We start from the raw sequence: 23,022 nt of genomic DNA on the forward strand, positions 1-23,022 counted from the left end.
CATAGTCTAATTTTCAGTTCATGCACCACCCCCATTGTTTCATAGAATATCTCGGCCTCTGAGTGGACTAGAAGCTCAATCTAGGTGACATTAGAAAGCTGAGATCCTTCCTTTTGATGATGTATGACCTAACCCTAATTTTATCATCAATAGTCGAAAAAATATTTTTATGATTATTTGTTTAGCATGCTTTCCTGCTGGATGGCATATTTTGTTCTGGACATCTACGATATTAACATTAGATTGTTCAGCCATGCAAGCTCACAGACAAGTAAAAAAGGGCTTTTTCTTTTTTTTAATTGCCTAATATAAAAGCAGATATAAAGCCTTTAGGTATTTGGGGCTTACAGCAGCAGTGAATAAAAGAGAAGTTTGTATTTGATGACTTACAGAAATCATACTTCACTTTGTGATTCCTTTGAAAATCTTTTGAACTGTGGTATCGGGGCAACAAAATTAACTGCATGCCTGAGAATGAGAGCTTTCATTTAATATATGACTTGTCCATTTATGTGCTATGTGAAGGACTTTTATTTCATATAAATATTTCTACCCCATTACTACCTCTGGGGGATGCAAATTTCCAGTGCGAATGTTTGAGGCCTTATTTTGTGATTTTATGAAACATAAATGCAGAAGTGATAGTTATCTCTGAAAAGTTCAGATTCTAAGCTTTCAAACGATTCCTCGTATGCCTAAAAAATGTTGGTGGAGCTATCATTATGAGGACTCCCCATAGACAGTATTTGTTATACTGTACAAACTATAGATTCTATCCCCTAAACCTAATCCAAACAAAAAAGTATGTGCATTTTTACATTTTAAAAAATTACATCATTTAGTATATTTTTTAAATGATTTAAATTATGGGGACACTAGAAATGACCTCATAAACCACATTTATAGCATAATACCCTTGTGACCAGATTGTAACCTAAAAAAAAGTCCTTGTAAACCACTTAAACCTGCCCCACACACACACACACACACACACACACACACACACACATTTATGGCTTTTCTCAATTGCTTTGACATAATAATCCATTATATTAGCCAGATACCCATAACCCTGACACTATTTAGTAAAAGAAAGACACATTCCTAAACACAATTCCTGTGTTTCATACAAGCTGCAAATCTATTTAACCTTTCTTTCTAAACACAAATCCAGCATTACACTACGTATGAATGTAGAAAGCACTTCAATTCTTTAGAAAGAACCACAGATGACTTCATTGGCTTTGCATCCAAACAATGCAGAAAGTGTGCATTGAATATATGAGGAATGCAGTAAAAAACACACACACACAGTATTTTGTTTTAAATGTGCCCTTTTACAATTTGTATTAAATGTAATGGTGTTTCCAACTTTATATCTACACCCATGTAACTTTAGACCTCTCATTGGGAATGTCTTGACACCACAGTGCATGTTCATGTCTATAGTGACTCAACCTTAATTCATTACGGTTCATGCTTGGTTTAGGCTGTTGTAATGATGTTGAGTAAAGTTTAGATATATGAAACTGTATTTCCGACCTGCTATCTGGCCCACTGACATGTTGATTTGCACTTGTGTTACAGTGTTTGTCAAGGAGACAATTCTGTTGAATTGTTTGCTTGATCATCAGTTTGTCTTGCTTGCATTAATGTGAGATATTATTCTAGACTTTGATTTTAACATGAAACATGATTTGTTGAATGAAGGATAACTTGTCATCTTCTGAATTGGGGAGTGTGATACTGTCAGGCCTAAAAAAGCAAAATAGAACAATAAGCAAAGAGAAAGATGAAATTCTTAGCACTTTAGACATTGGCTGACACCAGTCCATCTTACCTTGTGTTTTTGAGATCTTGTGAATCTGCTTCTGGCGTGTTTCATTGATTGGATACAGATAGAAAAATGCTAAACCCACCAGCAACAACATGATGGGCACAGGGGCCAAACATTTCAGTGCCAATACAACTCCATCTGTATGACTGTATGCACCTGCTTTGTAACCTGAGAAGCTTCAACAAAACACATTACTCAATGTAAACATATCAGTACATTTCAGACATAAAAAGGGCTGCACTATTACAAACAGAAATATGGTTTTGTTTCAGGCTAACATTTGCTGCAGACAGCATTGGGAATCTTGCAGGACATAGAGAGTGAACTAAATGTATGCGCTATTGTCTTCGCTATTTCTTAAAATTGCTAGACTGTCACTTTTAATCAGGCATTACATTGGCTCAAAAATTCCAAGGGACAAGAAAGAGAGAGAGAGAGAGAGAGAGAGTCTCCACTACGACACTCATTACAGTGTCATAGTGGAGATGCCAGCAGCCAGACCTCCTCCAAGCTTATTGCAAAAACTAAAGCAGGAAAAGAACAGGGGCTCCAGGTCCTTGCAGGTGGGGTTCTGAACAGCAAACTCATCTACAGCTTATGGAAGCATTGACCTGAGCAAAATAAAGCATATATGTCATGTAAACCCTAACCCTACAAACAAACCTCTACCCCTACCTATGACAACAACATGTAGATAAATATTTAATACATTGTATTATATGCAGTGGCAAGACAAGGTATGTGAACCCTTTAGAATTACCTGCATTTATGAATACATTTGTCTTAAAATCTGGTTTGATCTTCATCTAAGTTACAATAATGAACAAACACAATCTGTTTGAACTAATAACAGAAATGATTGTATTGTTCTTGCACTTGCTGAGTACACCATTCAAAAATTCACAGTGTAGGTTGGAAAAAGTGAGTGGACTGTTGTCCGACCTGGGGAGTAGTGAGAGTGTTAAATCGTCCAACTGGGGAGGGGGGTTCTGTGAGTGGGGAGGGGGGGGGGGGATTTGGGGGGGCTAGGCTTCTGTCCGCTAGAACCACCACTGCATGGCAGGACACCATGAAAGAAGCCGCTGCTTTCCAACAAAAACATTGCTGCACACCTGAAGTTTGCCAAAGACCACCTTGCCACCAAGGTTGTGGGATGAACACACAGCAATATGTATGCCGTTAAATGGGCACCCAATACCAACATGAAAGCATCATCCCAACAGTGAAGGTATGGTGGAAGGAGTATCATGATTTGGTGGGCTTGCCATAATCATAAGGGAAAATGAATTCCTAAGTTTATCAAGATATGCTTCAGGATAATGTCAGGGTGGCGGTGCACAGAATGGCTTCAAAAAACAGAAAATTCACCCTTTGGTGTGGCCCAGTAAGAGCCCAGACAGTAATCCAATAGAGATGCTGTGGAATGACTCCAAGTGAGCTGATCACACCAGACATCCTTAGGATTTGTCTGAGCTGAAGCAGTTCTGTAAGGAAGAATGGTCCAAAATTCGCAGCTACTGGAAACGCATGATTCAGGTTATTGCCGCTGAAGGAGAATCGACCATTTATTAAATCCAAGGGTTCACATACTTTTTCCACAGCACTGTGAATGTATAATGGGATGTGTACAATAAATACATGAAATAGTTTTATTGTTTGTGTGTTGTTAAGCACCATCATGTTTGTCTGTACTTGTGACTTTGATGAAGATGAAATCACATTTTATGACCATTTAAAGCAGAAAACCAGATAATTCCACAGGGTTCCGGGACATTTTGGTCTTTAGTGTGGGCAACTGTTTATGTCCTTGTCGAACCGGTGTTTGATTCACCTTTGTTCGTGTTTTAGTGTTGGTCCAGGGGGTGTCAGAAGATTCAGGTGGGCAGAAGGAATATTAGATTCAGCCATGTCTTGGAGTACAAAACAAATCACTATCCCAAATTATAAGCCATAGTAATTGCACCACTAATGACAGCACTAATATAATTAATTAGACTCTCCATTGGGTACAATGAATATTAATAATATTTTAATGGATAGTTATCATAATTGAAATGCTCCCAACAAAATCCATTTGAATATTTACTGATAGATCACATAGCAATAAATTCTCCATTGAATAGAATGCTAGCCTGATTACCAGAGATGACAGCGTGAAGAGGACAGATCATCTCGCTGTCAGCTTTTCTCACCATGGTAACAAGAACAGCACAGCTAAACTAGCTCCAACCAAAACACACATGACCATGTAGACTTGGAAGTTATCTGACACAGTGACTAGAACCACCAGAGATGGGATGAGGAGTACATAGATAAATTATGTTCACATATAGACCTTATGATCTCTGTAAAAATTTAAAGTGTCTCAATTTCGAAAGGTCAAGGATCACCCCTTGCATGGTTTGAAATGGTAGCCATCCAAATACCAACCCAGATATTTTGGGTACATAATTGTAAATTATCTTTAGACCACCGTCATCACATTAATCAAACAGGAAGTTACTTACAAGTAGACCTATAAACAGTGCAGACTTCTTGCCAAGCCTCACCAGTGTCATCTGCCACATTGGCACTGATATAGTAGTGGCCACCTGTGCACACATTACAACATCCATGGAACAAAACAAATTATTATAACAAAACAAAGTTAATAATGTCCAGAATGAACATACAGCATTTGTTCAGACAGTATTGCTAACATGAGATACCTGAACTGAGCCCCTAAACAAGCAACATGAGTGCAAAAAAGAGTGAAGTTCCCCAAAGACATCTGAAAACGGACAGTAAATCAACATGATATCCAAGCTGACCCCATTTACTTTCTTAATACACATTCCTGGTCTTATTGTGCACAATTCAATGGTGCATGGTATTCCAAAGGAAAAAGGTTTGTCTTTGTAATCTTTCATCTCTACAACAATGTTCCTTTTTGTTTGACAATACCAAACCCTCTTTTTGTTCATCTATGCACTCCAACCACCTGGCTCAATTCTGGTATGGAAAGCAGGCTTTTCACGATCCTGATGGAATAATGTGATAAAATCGCTTTATAACCTTTTCAGTGCAAAGTAATAACCAATTTTACAACTTCATTGCCATGACGATGTAATGTCAACAAACCCTGAAACCCTAAAATGACTGTAAAATGTATGATTTAAACAACTTTAAAGCTCAAATTATACACACATTTTAACAGAAGAATAAATATAAGTGCTTTTATCATTGGGAAAGTGGTGGCTCAGTGGTTGAGGCTCTGGGTTACTGACCGAAAGGTTGGGGTTTCAAGCCCCAGCACTGCCAAGATACCACTGTTGGGCTCTTGAGCAAGGCCCATGACCCTATCTGCTCCAGGGGTGCTGTTTCATGGCTGACCCTGTGCTCTGACCCCAGCTAGTTGGGATATGTGAAAACAACTGCATTTCATTGACTCTGTGCTCTGCTAGAGCCCGAAGCCATTTGTTTTGAGAATAATGGCTGGCTGATGAAGTTATTGGCTGGCTAGCCGGCTCAGCCAAAACCTAAATGGCTGCTGCAGCCGCCAAACTTTTCATAGCTGCAAATGGCTGAAGCTGCCACTTCATGTCTACAGATGTCTATGTTCAGTGGTGGACAGTAACGAAGTAAATGTAATTCGTTACTGTACTTAAGTAGCTTTTTTGTGTATCTGTACTTTGCTGAAGTATTTAAATTTGGGGAGACTTTTACTTTAACTCCACTACATTTCAAAGTCAAATATCTTTTACTCTACTACATTTTCAAAATCAGTCGTTCCTTTTTATTTATGAGTGGATAAAAATGTAACTGGTCAAACGAGCCACCGATCACAGTACAGCTGCGCTTTGTTTTGAACTTGCCTTGGCGGCATCTGCTAAGCGCGAACCAGGGGTGCGTTTCCCAAAAGCATCGTTAGCCAACTATGGTAGCAAGTTCCGTCGTTATCATCATAGTTCAACGAGTCGGTGTTTCCCGAAACCATCGTTCCAACGAACATTCGCAAACAGCATCGCAGAGTTGTGTGGTTGGAACGACAGCTCTCAACCTGTGGTTAGAAGCAGAGTTTCTTGTTATTATAACATGTGGGCTTAATAAATTATTATCTTGAGCCAAATAAGCAAGATGACATTCAGTACAATCAGTATCTTTTATTTAGAAGACATACAAATGTCCTTTATGTCTTTTAGTCTGTCAGTAGATTTAAAGCACCGTTTTTGAAGAGTGCGCATGTGTGAACGTGCTCTAGTGCGTAAGAACGAGCCTATGATTGAATCTGGAAATAAAGCAAATAACTGAGAAAAATATGAGAGAGTCCTCAGATGACATGTCCGTAATTTATAGCAAAACATCTAGCATTAATTCGATCATTAATTCGAACAGATTCATTAAAAGTAGTTTTTAATCCACCACAGGTGTGACATCATTAACCAACGTGGTTGAACAACCAATTTGTGACAATACGGTTTTGGGAAACAGTCGTGACTAGCAAGTTGATTTCTTCAACAGTGCATCGTACTACGGTAGTGGAGCAGCAAGTTACGTTGTTGTACGGGAAACGCACCCCAGAGCCATTAAATATGAGAGTTGCTAACATAGACGGTTGCGACAGTGATCTCGCCGCCGCGCGGTCACGTGATTCGTGTAGCTCTCAATAGTTCCAAACAAATTGCGTTGCCAATGATTTTAAGCGGGGCAGAGAGCAGCAGCTATTATTGCAGCAATTATCGGTAAATATTGACGCATAATGTACACTGCTTATTATGTTGACACTAAAATGACTTGCATATAATAGCATTGTTTTTCTGGAGAGTAGCAGAAACACTGCATTAATACGCTTTTGTGTTTAATTTTGGAGGAAATTGGCTGCTCCCATAACATAGAATATATATATATATATATATATATATATATATATATATTTATATTTAATGGCATCGTGTGAATGGCATTTATGTGAATGTATCATAACATTAGGATGTTAATAATTATGACCATAGACGCTCGAGAAAAATATATACAGTAAATACTGTAAATGTATTATACCTTATGGGAACAGTCCCCTTCCCTCCAAAATTAAACACACAAAAAATTTATTCAATTCAAATATATATATATATATATATACATATATACACACATATATATATAAGTAGTATATATATATATATATATATACACACATCTGACTAATTAATGTCATATTATTAATAGATTGGTGTGCCAAGAGTGACATCAGTCTTCATGTAGACTGAGTTAAGCAAGAGTCTTGTGACAAATTATAATAGGACATTATGGCCATAAAAAATCATAGTACTTGGATACTTAAGTACATTTGAAGGCAAATACTTTTGTACTTTTACTCAAGTGAATTTTTAAAGGCAGCACTTCTACTTTTACTTAAGTAATATTTTACCTTGAGTATCTTTACTTTAACTCAAGTACATGGTATGTGTACTTCGTCCACCACTGTCTATGTTATACTGATTTACTAGATCTCAATATTTCCAAGCAATGCATGGCTTACACTATATTTCTACAAAATGCAATACAATGTAATAAAGAAAACACCAGATTTTACTTTCACAACGTATGTACATATTTATTTTGTAGTCTGTATGCTACTAAACATTTTCACATAGCCTACAATGTGTTGTGTTTAGGCTAAATGCATGTAGGCTAAGTTGTATACAATAACTTGGCATTATCATGGATGAAGCTTATCATATTACACATTGATTAAGAATGCAAACTTTTGTTGAATTTTATGAGAAATCTACAGACGCTAAACAGACGAAGTGTAGTAAAATAAAGACCTAAATGTGTATTTCGGACTTTTTTCACCACAAGTCTGAAAGAAGACATGTTATTGAAGACAAATATCCAAAAATCTCAAAACTGACCAGTAAAAAAAAAAACTATGTTTTTGCCTGCCGTGTCTCGCCTTAATAAACACACACTGTTATCAGTAGCCTATTATTTTGGACAAAGTTTTGCACATTTCACTTCAATGTACACTGAAGCATGCGTCGTTTTAGCAGTGTGGAAACGGTGGTTTGTTACTGCAGTAATATCACGTTCAGTGCTATAAATCTCTCCGTTCCAGAATATTTGGTTCATAACATCAATCTTTGATTCAGGTGTTTGTGCAACCGTGCCCTGAAGATTTAACAAAAGTCTGGGTAGGCCTAAGTTAAGAAAAAAGTAAGTAGGAATTAGGAAAGTATGTGAGAAGTGAGATCAAAATTACCTTGCTTGTTTCTTTCCGCCATTTCACCTCAGTGCGAGAAAAACATGCATCGCGTCTTCTGTACGGAAAACGAGCAATTTTAATTGGTCGTCAATTCACTGTGAGTCTGTGTATCGTGGCAACGGGCACAAGACTGCGCTGTTATGAATCCAGTGGGAAAATAGATCTCGTGTATTGTTTATATATTTCGTGTGTGTATGTCTCTATTATTTGATGCAATAATTCTAGCCGGCTCAGCCAAACTTTATCAGATGGCGGCTCAATTTGGCTTACGAAATTATTGGCTGGCGGAGGCTGAAATTCTAAATGGTGCAAATGGCGGCGCCTGGCGGCGGCTTCGGGGTCTATGCTCTGCACAATGACAATAAAGTTGAATTTAATCTTTTATAAAGTTACAAGCTTCACATTTTTGCCTTTAAACCCTCCAAAATTTGGCCCCATTCACTTTCATTGTAAGTGCCTCACTGTAACTTTGATCTGTGCTTTTTTTTATTGAAAAGGTGGGACGAGTCAAAATAATTTTTTGTGGTAATCAACATTTTGCTGCAAATGCTGTTGACCAAGCTTAACTAAACATATTGAATATTCCTTTAACCAATTTTTACATTGCTATTTCAATTAAATTCTTGTAAGTTAATAAATCAGGTTCCAGTGTTGATGTCCAACCTGAAAAGCCAAAGTGGACAAGAGGAAGCCGAGGACCAGACGGTGGTATGATACATGGCAAATCAGTTTCTTCAAAGTATCCAGGCACTTAATGTGCATCTGGCTCTGATCATTGACGGGCACTTTAAGGCCAAAAGGGAGAAACAACAATATATCAACAATACATCAAAAGCTATAAAATGAGACACTGAACTGGGTGAAGAATTAAGAGCTGGTTTGTTGGGATTTCATTTATAAACATCCATTCTATACAGTTTTTAATCCTAGGTTTTGCTGAGAAACGTGTCCAACGTACTGTAACGTTAGGTCCCAAACAAACCCTCATGCTCAATAATATATTCTGAAATCTGGCAATATTAAATATGTAATAAAAGAACATTAATAAATCATTTGTACAAAAGAGTAAGACAAACCTCTTTGTTCTTTTACCCCAGTAACAGCACCAGACAGCAAACAAAGAATAGAGAGCACTAATGATAGTGCTGACATCATGAAGGCACTTCTCTGATAAGACAAAAATGTATGTGTACGTATATATGCAAATAGACTCATGGTGCAAACGATTGCATAACATTTTAATAATGAACCTTTTAACATAAATGTTTCAATAAAACTTTTAAAAAGTTAAACTTAAATTTGGCACCTGGCACCATAGATCCACCTTCAATGTCTATGGATTTTTTTATTTTATTTTATTCATTTTTTTTTTTAACCTATTTTATATAGTTTTTAATTCAATTAAAACTCATAAGTCTGATCACTTAGAAAAGTAATAGCAGACCTCTCCTTAAAGGTGCACTTAGTAAGTTTTTGTCTTAAACTTACACTGACACCTAGTGGCATGGATGCAGCATCATTTAAAATCAATAGTTTTAGTTACTGATAATCAATGTAGAAATTCTCTATTCACAGCCAGCCATGATTAATTAAATCCCTGAGTGAAAGTGTCCAATAACAGGCCGGTTACAGAGATTAAGTGAGTAGTATTCGGCTGGTCATGTGATCCTAACATGGCAGCCCCCATGAGGGGACCCTCCCCATGTTGAATAAAACCGATTTCTAGTCTTCATCTCATGTAAGTAGTCAAGATTTTAAATGTATGTTTCAAAATGACAATTCATTTCTGTTGAAGCAAAACTTTTTAAATGAGGAAAAAAATTACAGAGTGCACCTTTAACAAACTGCACAAACAGTGTGTTATGGTGAGTAACAAAGTTTAATAAGGTTTGTGGGTTGTTGAAATCCTCATCCATAAGTATGACAAATAGTAATAGTGATGTTTGCCTTTGCGAGCATCAAGAATTATAAATGGTAAAATTGCTGCATGCAAAAACATCCAAACAGTTGCACTACATAGTATTTAAAGTCATTGAGTGTGGAGGGTTGTATTGGTGTGTAGGTGTTATAGTGTTACTGTTAGTTGCAGCACTGTGCTGTGTGGTGAAGGTGTGATGTGTGGGAGCTGCTGTGTTTGGTCCACATTCAGACAGAACTGATCTGTCTCTGTTATACACCCACAGCACCTGACCCTGAATAACAGCAGCAATTAGCATAGCGAACACCTCCACACTCATCCCTGACAGAGAGAGAAGAGGGCAAGACAGATGTGCACGCAATCATACAGTAAACATTCTGAGCAATTGCTATAATAAACTAGAAATGGAAATATCATCCAAATTTTGGCTGGGGGGTGACAATGCTCCTCTCAACACCAGGGTCAAGCTCCGCTTTGACCTCCACATCAAGCATGGCAGAGAGTGCGAAGGAGGGGAAATTATACGAGTTTGCCAGGAAAGAAAGCAGGAGTTTTGCAAAGTAAACATTGAAAACATCTATTTGGAATTATAAGAGAACAGATCCTTGCATTTGCTTTAATGCATGAATTCATTTTAAAAAGTAATAAGAGGACTCTTAAAACAAATTAGACATTCAATATATGTAGCTTAATAAAGTTGGACAGTTTTTAAATCTTTCTTGTTGATTTGTACATTAGTGAGGCTTTAAAGTGCAAGAAAATCAATTTGCAGTAAATTTGGATCTGGCATTGCAAGACTGATGCTTTGAAAGGTCAGCGACAACATTTTCAAAGTTTAAATTATTTGCACTTTGAGCACCGAATTAAAACTCTTGAAGGATACGCAAAGCAAAGCTGGGGTAATGCTGACGCTGACACTTCACTATATAGACTTCAATATATTCTGCAACGCTGACCCAATTAATGTGAAGGCCCCTTAAAAGAAAAAAAATATGAATGAAGAATGTGAATCACCAAAAACAAAAGAAGAAGAATGTGAAAGTGGAAGATCTATAGTAAAAAAAGGACTTTGTGGCAGGGCGGAGGGTGGAGGGCGGTGCCGGGTTGTGATTATACACACGCGGTCCCTTATCAGGCTAATTAAGCCTCCGATAGGGATAAAGGTCGATGGCAGGAGGTGGTGCGACACGAGAGAGAGATAGTTTACGGACATGTCCGTCATGTGTGTTTGTCTTTTGTCTAAGTTAAGCATTAAAATATTATTTATATTGACAAGCCGGTTCTCGCCGACTGCCCAGACGCGGTGAACGGCCGCCGTCCGCGAGGCGAGTGGGGACTGGACTCCCTGACCGCCTGGAGCGATGGAGCCGCTGCCAGGGGCGGAGGAGAGCCCTGCCATACCCCAGAAATGCGGAGGGGTCGAAGGAAGACCGCTGTCAGCGAGGGGAGGAGGGAAGTGTTCCCCGACCGCCTGGAACGGTAGGGCCGCTGCCAGGGGCGGAGGAGTGTCCCCACGAGTCGCCGAGAACACGGAGGGGCGTTCTGACCGCCGGGGGGCGTGAGTCTGACTCCGGTCCGCCCGGGGAGAAGTGGCTGTCATCCGCCTGAGAGGGTGGAGAAGTGATCGAGGACCATGCGACGGTGTATCGGAGAACCGGCGAGTAGGTTTTTTTTCCCATCTCTCTCTCACTGCCGCTCTGCGTTGGCCTTTTCCCTCTCGTTTCAATTTTACAGTGTTTTTTGAGGGTACTACACTGTTACAAGAAGTACCCCCCCCCCATTTTAATTATTTCTGTTTCCCTCCCCTTGTCCCCTCCCTTGTCCAGGTAAATGGGGATGACCTGCCGGCAGACCGGGCTTAAAGCACACCCTCCCCCAGGGAAGGGGGGGGGTGTGTGTACCCCAGCCTGAGAGAACAAGGGAGGAATGTGGCAGGGCGAAGGGTGAGGCCGGGTTGTGATTATACACACCCAGTCCTTTATCAGGCTAATTAAGCCTCCGAGAGGGATAAAGAGAGAGAGCGATAGTTTACGGACATGTCCGTCATGTGTGTTTGTCTTTTGTTAAGCTTTAAAATATTAGTTATAGTGACAAGCCAGTTCTCACCTCCTCCTTTCCATTGAACTGCGTTACAGACTTAAATATTAATTTTTTTTCGAACCCAAACCTATCATCTTATGGATTACATTTATGCTACCTTTACGTGCTTTTTCAGCCTCAAAGTTATGGTCACCATTCACATGCATCGTATGGACTTACAGAGCTAAGAAATACTTTTAAAAATCTTCATTTGTTTTATTGCAGAATAAATAAAGTCATATACTGTACATCTGGGATGGCAGAAGGGTGAGTAAATGATGAGAGAATTTTCTTATATAAGATCTATACAGCGTTACACCATGTGCTAACCAGACACAGTCAGGTTAGGTTTTTGTCCCCCAGTTTGTATAATAACAGCATGAAACACCTTGTTGTCAAGCCAGCAAAACAGCCAAATATGTTAATTGAAACACCATCGCAAATATCCTGTTTTAGATGAGTTGTTTTTTCAGTCTTGGCAGTGTAATAGTGGTGTATAATGCTGCAGTGAAGCAGAACATTGACATGAATGTAAGAGATGATCTTTCCGTAAGCTATGGCTGAATCTCTGGCTTGTTGATCTCCTCCCAGAAACATGTTGAGGGATGTATAAGGAACACTGTAGCACTACAGGTTGCAGAACACAAACTTTGAAGGAGTCAGGAAAGAGTACAGCACATTAAAGATGTGCGGGGGAAGCAATGTGATATAACAGCACTTTGACCTCAATAATAAACATAAGAGTGCTACTAATGGAATTTAGCTAATTTGACTATTACATAAAAAGCTTATGCTCAGCTGGTAAGCATTACGGGGGGATGATGGTAGTCATACACTCATGAAGGTCTCAAACAGACAGTTGATGATCAGGTACCAGGGCACACTGAACACTGAGCTCACTGCACTGTGTGGTGTGAATCAGAGGAATTTGTAAGAAAGAATGCCCAGTGGCATTGACAGCACTGCCCTGAGACAAGAACAACCAGATTAGTCATATGAAATTAACAAAAGCATCTTAAAGCATCCTCATAAACACAACCTGGTTGTATAAAATCATGCTCCTACACCTACATTTTTGCAAAATGATTTTTACGTGGCTCATTGTATTTATCGTGGCAGTTTCCTGGTGAAATGTAATGAGACACAACATCAAAAATTACTTTTAAATACTTTCTCACAAATCACGAGTAAAATGGCAATTATCAGTTCATTGTCCTTTTCCTCACACAATATCTAATGACACTTTTTTTGTAATCTCCATTCCCTGATGGAGGGAACGAGACCTTGTGTCGATGTAGTGACACTAATGGTCACCCTTGGGAGCCCCAAACACCCCTGATCTTTGAGATAATGCCAGTGGGAATTAGCGAGTGGAATTTACATGCCACTCCCCCGGTATAAAAGCAGTTGGCTCGCAACCACTCATTCAGGGTCCTGGTCATTTCAGCGGGAAGTTCAGTTTTGTGACAGGAGGGACACAATGTCTCGTTCCCTCCATCATGGAATGGAGGTTACGAAAGTAACCAGGACATTCCCTGTCTGTCACTCATTGTGTCAATGTAGTGACAATAGGGTTCCCTATACGAAAGGCCACAACTAGCTGAACTGTGTTACGTGGACTGGCAGTGCGAGATGGACAAACCTTGTAGCCAGCGCACCTGGCCGTCATGTAACCTCTCCCAACGCCCCTACAAACGTTGTTCAGTCCCCCGCACATCGGGGACCATTCGACTGCAAAAAATGGGGCCAGGCTGCATAATGGGGCCATAATTGTCCATGAAGGGGGGGTGTCCATTCCCAAGGGGAAGACACTGCGGAGACCACAGCCTGCCCGAAGGGGAGGCAATTGTGTGTAAATACGTCACATGGTCTTACCGAGTCTTGTCGGCAGTGTTGCATTTGAAGAAGTCCAAGTGGTAGGTCCTACCCAGAGGGGATGGAGCTCTACAAACAAGGCGACCGGTGGCAGAGGGGGACTCTCCCCAAGGAAGACGGGTTTACCAACGGGGAAACCGTCTTGCGGAGGATACATCTCATGGGGTTAGATAGAGGCAACCAGCACATGTGGAGCACCTACCACGTACGTAGCCTATTAGCACACGTACGGGCCATAGATGTCGACTGAAACAGGATTTGCAGATACTTTAACAAAGTTGGGAAAACAAGCCGATAACCGATTAATTGGCCGATAGTTTTTCAATTGATACTGTATGAAATAACATTTAAAGTAGGGATGCACCAATACCACTTTTTCTCTTCTGATCCGATTATGATAACGGAAATCTCAGTATCGGCCGATACTGATCCCGATCCGATACCAGTGTTGTTTTTTGGCATAATCAGTTTAGAATATCTTTACATTATTGTGTGGAACTAATTGGGAGTACTCTTTAATATGTAAAGAAACACAAACCTCTTACTACACATTATTTCAATATAAATGTATCGCTTATTGAAAAACACTTTATTATTAACTAGTATACTGGATAATGTAGCAGCAAAATTAACAGTAATTCCAGTCTTCAAGTCTTACATCTGGACTTTTCCTGTTCAATTTAGTTGTAAGACACTTTTCATTCACACTCTTATTTTTTTGGAACCCATTCAATTGAGATATTGTTATAAATTGTAAACAAATACTAATGATGACAATAATAATAATAAATAGTTATTAATATTATTATTATTGGCTTTTAATTTTAAATACAACAGTAGAATATTTAAGTCTTGCACTTTGTTAATCCTCATGCTTTTATTTTTACATCCCATCCAAACTCTCCAGGAAGTTCTGTAAGTATCTGTTTGTAGGCAAGTTCACAGTAGTTTAATTCGCTTCTTATTCAAATTCTGGTAAAATGCACCTCCAGTGCCATTCAAAATGCATATTATAAGTGGGACACAATGGGGGGAAATTATCGGTGTGGATTTTTGCCGATAACTGATAGTTCCAGAAATCGTTATCAGTGCCGATTAATCAGCATAACGTTTCTCTGCGAATCCACCTGCCACAGGGCTAAGGAGGAAAGAAGTCCAGGGCCCACAGTCTCGTGAACACTGCTGGGGGTAAAAAGCGCATGTCTCCCCCTCCATGAGGAGCAGACAAAGAGCTTCTCAGAGCATCTAAAGCTCTGTGTGTGATCCAATTAGATGTGCAAAGCATGCACCGGACACAGCAACGAAAACGCTATGTCTGCCTCCTCCTGGGGCAGCTTCGCTTGCAGGTTCACCACCTGAGCCCTAAATGGGACAGGCTCCACCTAGTCTTTCCGCAGAAGGGGCATGATCTCCACACGCAGGGCAGCGGCATTCTCACCCTGCACTGGAGGTAAAATGGACGCCACTGAACCCCACAAACTGAATCGCATAGCCGAGTCGGACGGTCCCGTTCAGCCATCGCGACGGGTTGAGGAGCGCAAGCCATGCCCCTAAGCTCTGGACAAGGGGGACCGAGGAGACAGTCGTGTTGGACGTACCAGTGGGTGGGGCCTCACGGCAGGGCAGAGCCGGAGGCGCCACGTTGAGGGGGCTCGGACCTCGAACTCATGGCCGTTATGGTCTGCTTACAATCTCTAGACCTGCAGCGATCTCCACGTACCTGGCAGCCCTACCGTCGAGGGTAGTGAGAGCAGAGGAGCTCAGTGATCGTTAGAGCCGCAATCGCAACGTGGCCATGGTCATGCTCTCGCAGTGCGGGCATGAACCATCCAAGAACGCTGGCTCAGCTTTCTACAGAGGCGAATGGATTGGGAGTGGAATACATCAACACCGCTCGGCTCCGAAGAAAAAATCTGAATGAGTGGTTACGAGCCAGCTCATTTTATACCCGTATGTCCGGGGGAGTGACATGCAAATTCCACTTTCCAAATTCCCCTTTTCTCAAAGATCAGAGGTTTTTGGGGCTCCCAAGGGTGACCCCTAGCCTCACTACGTCAACAAATGTCAAGTGAATGACAAATAGGGATCCAACTATATCACAAGCTCATTTGCGCAAGATCACTCACTTGCAATGCAAAAGAGCAGGGTAAGAGTCCCGAAGAGCATGCAAGTTGGCACGTTGTCTAAAGTGTCACAGAAGCACCAAAGAAATGAGCAATTCAAGCTTGATGTATCACCTTTATGTTTTTACAAATATGTGGCAGTAGGGGGCAGTCAGCACAACAGCTGGACAGGCAACACGCACTGGCAGACCAATCAGCAGGCAGCTCAGCCTTCTACATAGGACACGCTCTAGCACTTCTCAAAGGGATATTGTTGCAATCCACATAAAGAACAGGTTTTAACATTCTCTCTCTCTCTCTCTCTCTCTCTCTCTCTATATATATATATATATATATATATATATATATATATATATATATATATATATACACTCACCTAAAGGATTATTAGGAACACCATACTAATACTGTGTTTGACCCCCTTTCGCCTTATGTGGCATTGATTCAACAAGGTGCTGAAAGCATTCTTTAGAAATGTTGTCCCATATTGATAGGATAGCATCTTGCAGTTGATGGAGATTTGTGAAATGCACATCCAGGGCACGAAGCTCCCGTTCCACCACATCCCAAAGATGCTCTATTGGGTTGAGATCTGGTGACTGTGGGGGCCATTTTAGTACAGTGAACTCATTGTCATGTTCAAGAAACCAATTTGAAATGATTCGAGCTTTGTGACATTGTGCATTATCCTGCTGGAAGTAGCCATCAGAGGATGGGTACATGGTGGCCATAAAGGGATGGACATGGTCAGAAACAATGCTCAGGTAGTCCGTGGCATTTAAACGATGCCCAATTGGCACTAAGGGGCTTAAAGTGTGCCAAGAAAACATCCCCCACACCATTACACCACCACCACCAGCCTGCACAGTGGTAACAAGGCATGATGGATCCATGTTCTCATTCTGTTTACGCCAAATTCTGACTCTACCATCTGAATGTCTCAACAGAAATCGAGACTCATCAGACCAGGCAACATTTTTTCAGTCTTCAACTGTCCAATTTTGGTGAGCTCTTGCAAATTGTAGCCTCTTTTTCCTATTTGTAGTGGAGATGAGTGGTACCCGGTGGGGTCTTCTGCTGTTGTAGCCCATCCGCCTCAAGGTTGTGCGTGTTGTGGCTTCACAAATGCTTTGCTGCATACCTCGGTTGTAACGAGTGGTTATTTCAGGCAAAGTTGCTCTTATATCAGCTTGAATCAGTCGGCCCATTCTCCTCTGACCTCTAGTATCAACAAGGCATTTTCGCCCACAGGACTGCCGCATACTGGATGTTTTTCCCTTTTCACACCATTCTTTGTAAACCCTAGAAATGGTTGTGCGTGAAAATCCCAGTAACTGAGCAGATTGTGAAATACTCAGACCGGCCCGTCTGGCACCAACAACCATGCCACGCTCAAAATTGCTTAAATCACCTTCCTTTCCCATTCTGACATTCAGTTTGGAGTTCAGGAGATTGTCTTGACCAGGACCACACCCCTAAATGCATTGAAGCAACTGCCATGTGATTGGTTGATTAGATAATTGCATTAATGAGAAATTGATCAGGTGTTCCTAATAATCCTTTAGGTGAGTGTATATATATATTAAGAAAATGCATTAGCGATGTAAATATATTGTTTTTACACGTTCTTAAGATCTGTTTTAAGTCTTGCTTTTAACATGTATGAAATGTCTTTCAAACTGTTTTACTTCCTGTCACTGGAGGTCATGTGACAGTAAGAGGAATGTGTATATAAGGCAGCAGCATTGGACACCTTACTTGCAGAGTGACTGGTCAATGATTATTGCTTGTCCTCGACTGTGGAGCAAGACTAGTGGATTTTAATCTCTTCTGGACTACTCGCCTTTACTGGAGTTTCATGACAATTTGGATCATCACTTATTATATACCATATTGTATATACATGGAGGAACTTTGGACTTTGTACACCGTATTTTACTTGGAATCTCAATTACTGTGGGGTATCTGTGACGGATGTGGGATGAAGGAGAGGGTCCATTGTAACGCTGCTCGTAAGAGGGAAAAGGCAGAACCATCTCCACTGGGTCATTTGCTCCACTCACCATCATCTTCAGCTACTTCCCATTCCACCAAGAAAAGACTGACCTCAAAGGCAAACAAGAGGCAAGACCCCAAGCTGCAACAACACATCAGTAAAGCTGGGTAATCTTGGAACTAGGGAGGTGAAGCGCTGTCCACTCTGGGCTACCCAGACTAGTGTGGAGTTCCTCTGCTTTTCGAGGTCTCTTCTACATCGTCTGTAGTACTATTCCCACAGTGGATGGACATAGTATTATTTAACAGAATTTATAGCCATTTTATCTATACATGAAAGGAGTTACCCACTATGGAACAAAATATACATTTATATACAATATACATATTTTGACACACTCAGACTGACAACTGTTGCTAATCTTCAGAAAGCTGACAGAATCTCTGCTTGGGTGTGGCAACAGGTGATTGTGCACGCTCAGTCTCTCTCTCTCTCTGTCTCTCTCTCTCTGTCTCTCCCTTACACACACACACACACACACACACTTACTCACATCCATCCTTGTTTATCCAATAAATTGGTAGAAACAGCACAAGCCGTGATACTATTTCTGAAGTGACATTTTTGAATTACTAACAGAGGCTTGGACGCATCATTTGGTTTGAACCAGCAACAGCAGATTCTGATCCGTTGTGTAAGAAAGTAGTTTCGTGCACAAATGCGTTCTCAGTTTTTCCAAATTTTTTTAAATGTACTTGTTTATTAACTGTTTATTAACTAAGCATTATCATACTCACAATCGTGCTATATGACCTAAATCAGCACTTCAGTGATTACCTACAGCACTCGGTCTGTGGCCGAATCACAGCAGTGCTGATGTAGGGCCATAGGGGTGTAAAGTAACGAATTACAAATACTTTTTCCCAAGAATTTTATTTTTTTAAGTAGTTTAAAATGTTTATACTTTTGCTTTTATTTCAGTACATTTTAATTGCTGTAACTATACTTTTACTGCAATATTTTCCCACCGTCTATGTTTGCCACTTACCTGTCCTGAGTTTATATTTATCTATCAACATGATTGGCTAGGGAGAGTCTCGTGAATCCCATCCAATCAAATCACATGTAAAAAACTTGAATGGCAGCTGCAGATCTGGCACCAACTGTGGAGAATTCCTCAAGCACAGTTTACAGCTGAACATCTCGGCCTCACCTGAAAGGGCTTTTCGCAGTGAAAAAGTTGCGTTTAACTTGCTCAAGCCAGATTTCACCATTAATCCTGCCTCTAACTTGAAGAAACATATCAAGGTAAATGAACTATCTATCACTGAGATTATTGGGCTGCTGTGAGAGATTAATGCAATGTTATCAATAGGGCTGGGCAATAAAATTCTCTTGATGTTTATCTGAAAATAACAGGGATGTCCTCGATCAAACACTTGAGTAGTTTTCTATATTTAGCCTATGTTTTACATCCAGAACAGGGGTGTTCATTACATCAATTGTGATAGCAAGAGCACCACTGGTTGGTTGATCTAGATGAAATATAAAAGATTTACTTTTTATTTCCTGACGTCTGTCGCTGCGTGCTGTTTGATTGACAGACGGCTAATGTTTGAGCACTATTACACGTCTAAATTATCAAATACATTTTACAATTCTGCCAATGCCCGGATTAGACTAGTTTTATGCTGATTTAAGTGACTTGTGGAGATTCAATATTTTAGCACAGATTCACTTTCGTTGTATGAGCCAAAAGAGCTGAGATATTCTTATAAAAATATTAATTTGTGTTCTGCAGAAGAAAAAAAGTCATACACATCCAGGATGGCATGAGGGTGAGTAAATGATGAGAAAATTCTTATTTTTGGGTGAATTATTCCTTTTTTAGTGTGACGTAGCCCCTGTACCAAACAACTTTTCCCATGCATGCGCTACCTCCTCTATTGTGCAGAACATGACGTTTAATTTGTTATTATATCTCCCTTTTATTTTTGGGAGTCAGATGAATGTAGTTTATCATAGATAAGTGAAGTATTTTAAAATTTGGCATACAGTGTTCATTATAATGGGGCTTAGCTTCGCAGCTCGGTACTCAATACTCATGAGTACTTTTAAATGAGCTACTCTTTTACTCTTACTTGAGTAGTTTTAGGACAGCTACATTTACTCTACTCACACAATTTTTTTTGGAAGGAACAGTACTTCTACTTGAGTATGATTTTTCAGTATTCTTTCCACCCCAGCATATCACACTCTTGCTTGTGTGATATTGCTTAAATAACTATTTATAAATACTGAATCATTATATGTTGGATTATTGTTATTTGAGGGTCTTTCTCAGCAAATATTTAGAAATGTGATTAATTGGCACACCATGTAATTCGATTTAACCCACGATATTTCCATCCTGTCACAAATCCAGGCTCTTGTCTTACTTCACCCACCATGGGAGGAGCTTGATCATTTGGATCCGCCTATTCCTGCTCACTAGATACCCCACAAGCAGGTCAGTGATGGCATCCCAGACATGACTGATGAACAGAATCAAAGACACAAAAGAACCTCCATCTACACACCAAAACACAGGAACAAAACAAACATACAAAGAATGAGGGATGATGAGAAATACGTTAAAGGATATGGGATATTCTGCACCTTAGAGATAAGGTATCTCTGCCGAGATTGAATGCTTCAATGCAAAATGCAATCTCCAATTGAGACAGTAAACATGAAATCAAAATGGGCCCTATTTATGTTCTAAATGCACATTCCTGGTCTCATTCCACACGAATCATCAGACAATGCTATTCCACAGAAATAAAAATCTTTCATCAAAAAATAAGAACGGTCTCTCCTTTCAAATACTCTTTGGTAGACATCACCTTTGCAGTGCAAGACAAGCTATTAGGTTTTATTAGCCAATAGTCAAATGGTTATTTAGTAGAAATGCACCGATCTAAAATTTTGGCAGATCCAATTTTAACAAAAAAAAAAAAACCAATACACCGATACTGATATTTTGCCACTTACCTTATTTTGTCATCAGATCACTGTTTTACTTGGTAATTATGCTTTTAATAATGTACAAAGAGGTACAAAAGCTTTTTATTACTGTTTTAACAGTAAATAATGTAATTAACATGGGTTGGATCTGTTGAACACATGACAGGCCAACATTTTAAAGACTGCCACTGTGAAAGCTAAATAGAAGATAAAAAGATACAAAAAAGAACTAATATGAAAACATGATGATTGATATGAAAAAAAGGTTATTTTGTACTTCTAAAACATTTTTCACTCGTGTTTTTGCAGTTCAAAACAAGAGAACTCCAATTTAACATGTGTATACGATAGAACACTACAACTTCATATTATGCATATCTTGGGCAATTCCAGGGAAATGTAAACCACATAATGGAAAAATAAGTTTTAACCAAAGGAACAACCCCCTCCTTTAAATTCTGTACTATTGTTGTATAATGGATGATGCCATCCAGACCAATAGAGGGCCCTGCTTGCTCACAGAGTAAAGTGCTGAATGCCTTTTAAGAATTAGTAATCGCGCAAGACCTTATTGCGATTTCAATCTTAATTCAATTAATCATGCAGCATTAATGGATATAATCCCGATATCTCAGAAGTCAAAGTCTGCTGGTTTCAAAGCGTTTTTGATGGTTTTCCTCATCATGTAACCTATAGGTAAATGACGCGTTCACAACTGTCACGTCTGTTTATGACATTTTTTCCACATTAATGTAAGTATATATAATATGTAATATCACATGTTCTTAGGAGTGCCAACTCTTCTACATATTGTGGCTATTATTATTTCTGAGTTTTTACAAAGTTTATTACTAATGCATTTTAAATCAACCATCTTTTTTTTTTTATTTCCATTTTCATGCTAATAACTGCAATGCCAATGGTTTAAATCTGGTAAATAATATAACAAACAAAATAAATAAATAAATTCATGTTTGATATCATGTTTAACTTGAAAATACGTTACATTATAGAAGTACAATGGTTTGTGAATGCCGTTTCATGATGACTTTAAGCAAAAGCTAATGGGAGTGCTTTAAAAGAAAGAAAATGTTGTTATTAGATCAAAAGCAAATCCAAAGCACATTGGGTGACTAAAGTGGGACAGATGGAATATGTAGGTAGTGACAATTCGTGATGAGGGTGTATTTTACCTATGAAATGCCATTTTTAGACTGTTATTCAAAAAAGGTGAGAAAAATGCTGATGGCACTCTTACCTGCACTACATCCAAGAGAATATCTGGAGAAAGGATCCCATGGCGATGTTGGTCATTTGATATGAAACACCCCCAAATGCATAACATAACTTTTTGAAAAGGGGAAGTCTCAACAAGAACGAGAGAGAGAGAGAGAGAGAGAGAGAGATCATCTAAATGACTCTTCTCCCAAGAACTCAAAAACTCACATAGGTTTAAATCTAAGTGTAAACTCTATAACAATTATATTGTATACTAGTTCCCCTCTATGAATGTGTCAGTTATAAACAACTTACAGTGGTCACTTCTCATTTTCTTTGGCCATGTTCATCACTGATACATGAGATAAGAGTCTGATCTTTATTCGTCTGATCTTTGTTCATGTTTCAGCAGTCACCATAATGCTTTCAGCATTGCGAGTTTTGGTGATCTTTTGTTTTTAGCCTTTAATCATAATGAATGTACCCTAATTCACTCATTCTGTTGGTTTCACTAGTGCCTGTTTATTCCTCAGAGGAGTGAAACCAGTGAAACAAGTCCAGGTGAATCCTGAAGCGTAAGTGCACCTTACTTCACTGATCCTCTCATAGGAACAGCATACTGTGGAGATAGTATACAAGAGCCATCATACAAATATTGCTTTTAAAGTAAACCTGATTTACAGAAAAGTAAGATCTATGCACCTGATTTATTTCTGACCACTATCT

At 39.5% G+C, this 23,022-nt stretch overlaps 1 pseudogene; it reads right to left on the minus strand.

Moving 5' to 3' along the window:
• Positions 1 to 1,630: 1,630 nt before the first annotated feature.
• On the minus strand, positions 1,631 to 22,640 carry LOC127621198 (sodium-dependent lysophosphatidylcholine symporter 1-like; annotated as a pseudogene).
• Between the last annotated feature and the right edge of the window lie 382 nt (positions 22,641 to 23,022).

This window comes from Xyrauchen texanus, chromosome 27 (assembly GCF_025860055.1).
Source record: "Xyrauchen texanus isolate HMW12.3.18 chromosome 27, RBS_HiC_50CHRs, whole genome shotgun sequence".
NCBI classification, from domain to species: domain Eukaryota; kingdom Metazoa; phylum Chordata; class Actinopteri; order Cypriniformes; family Catostomidae; genus Xyrauchen; species Xyrauchen texanus.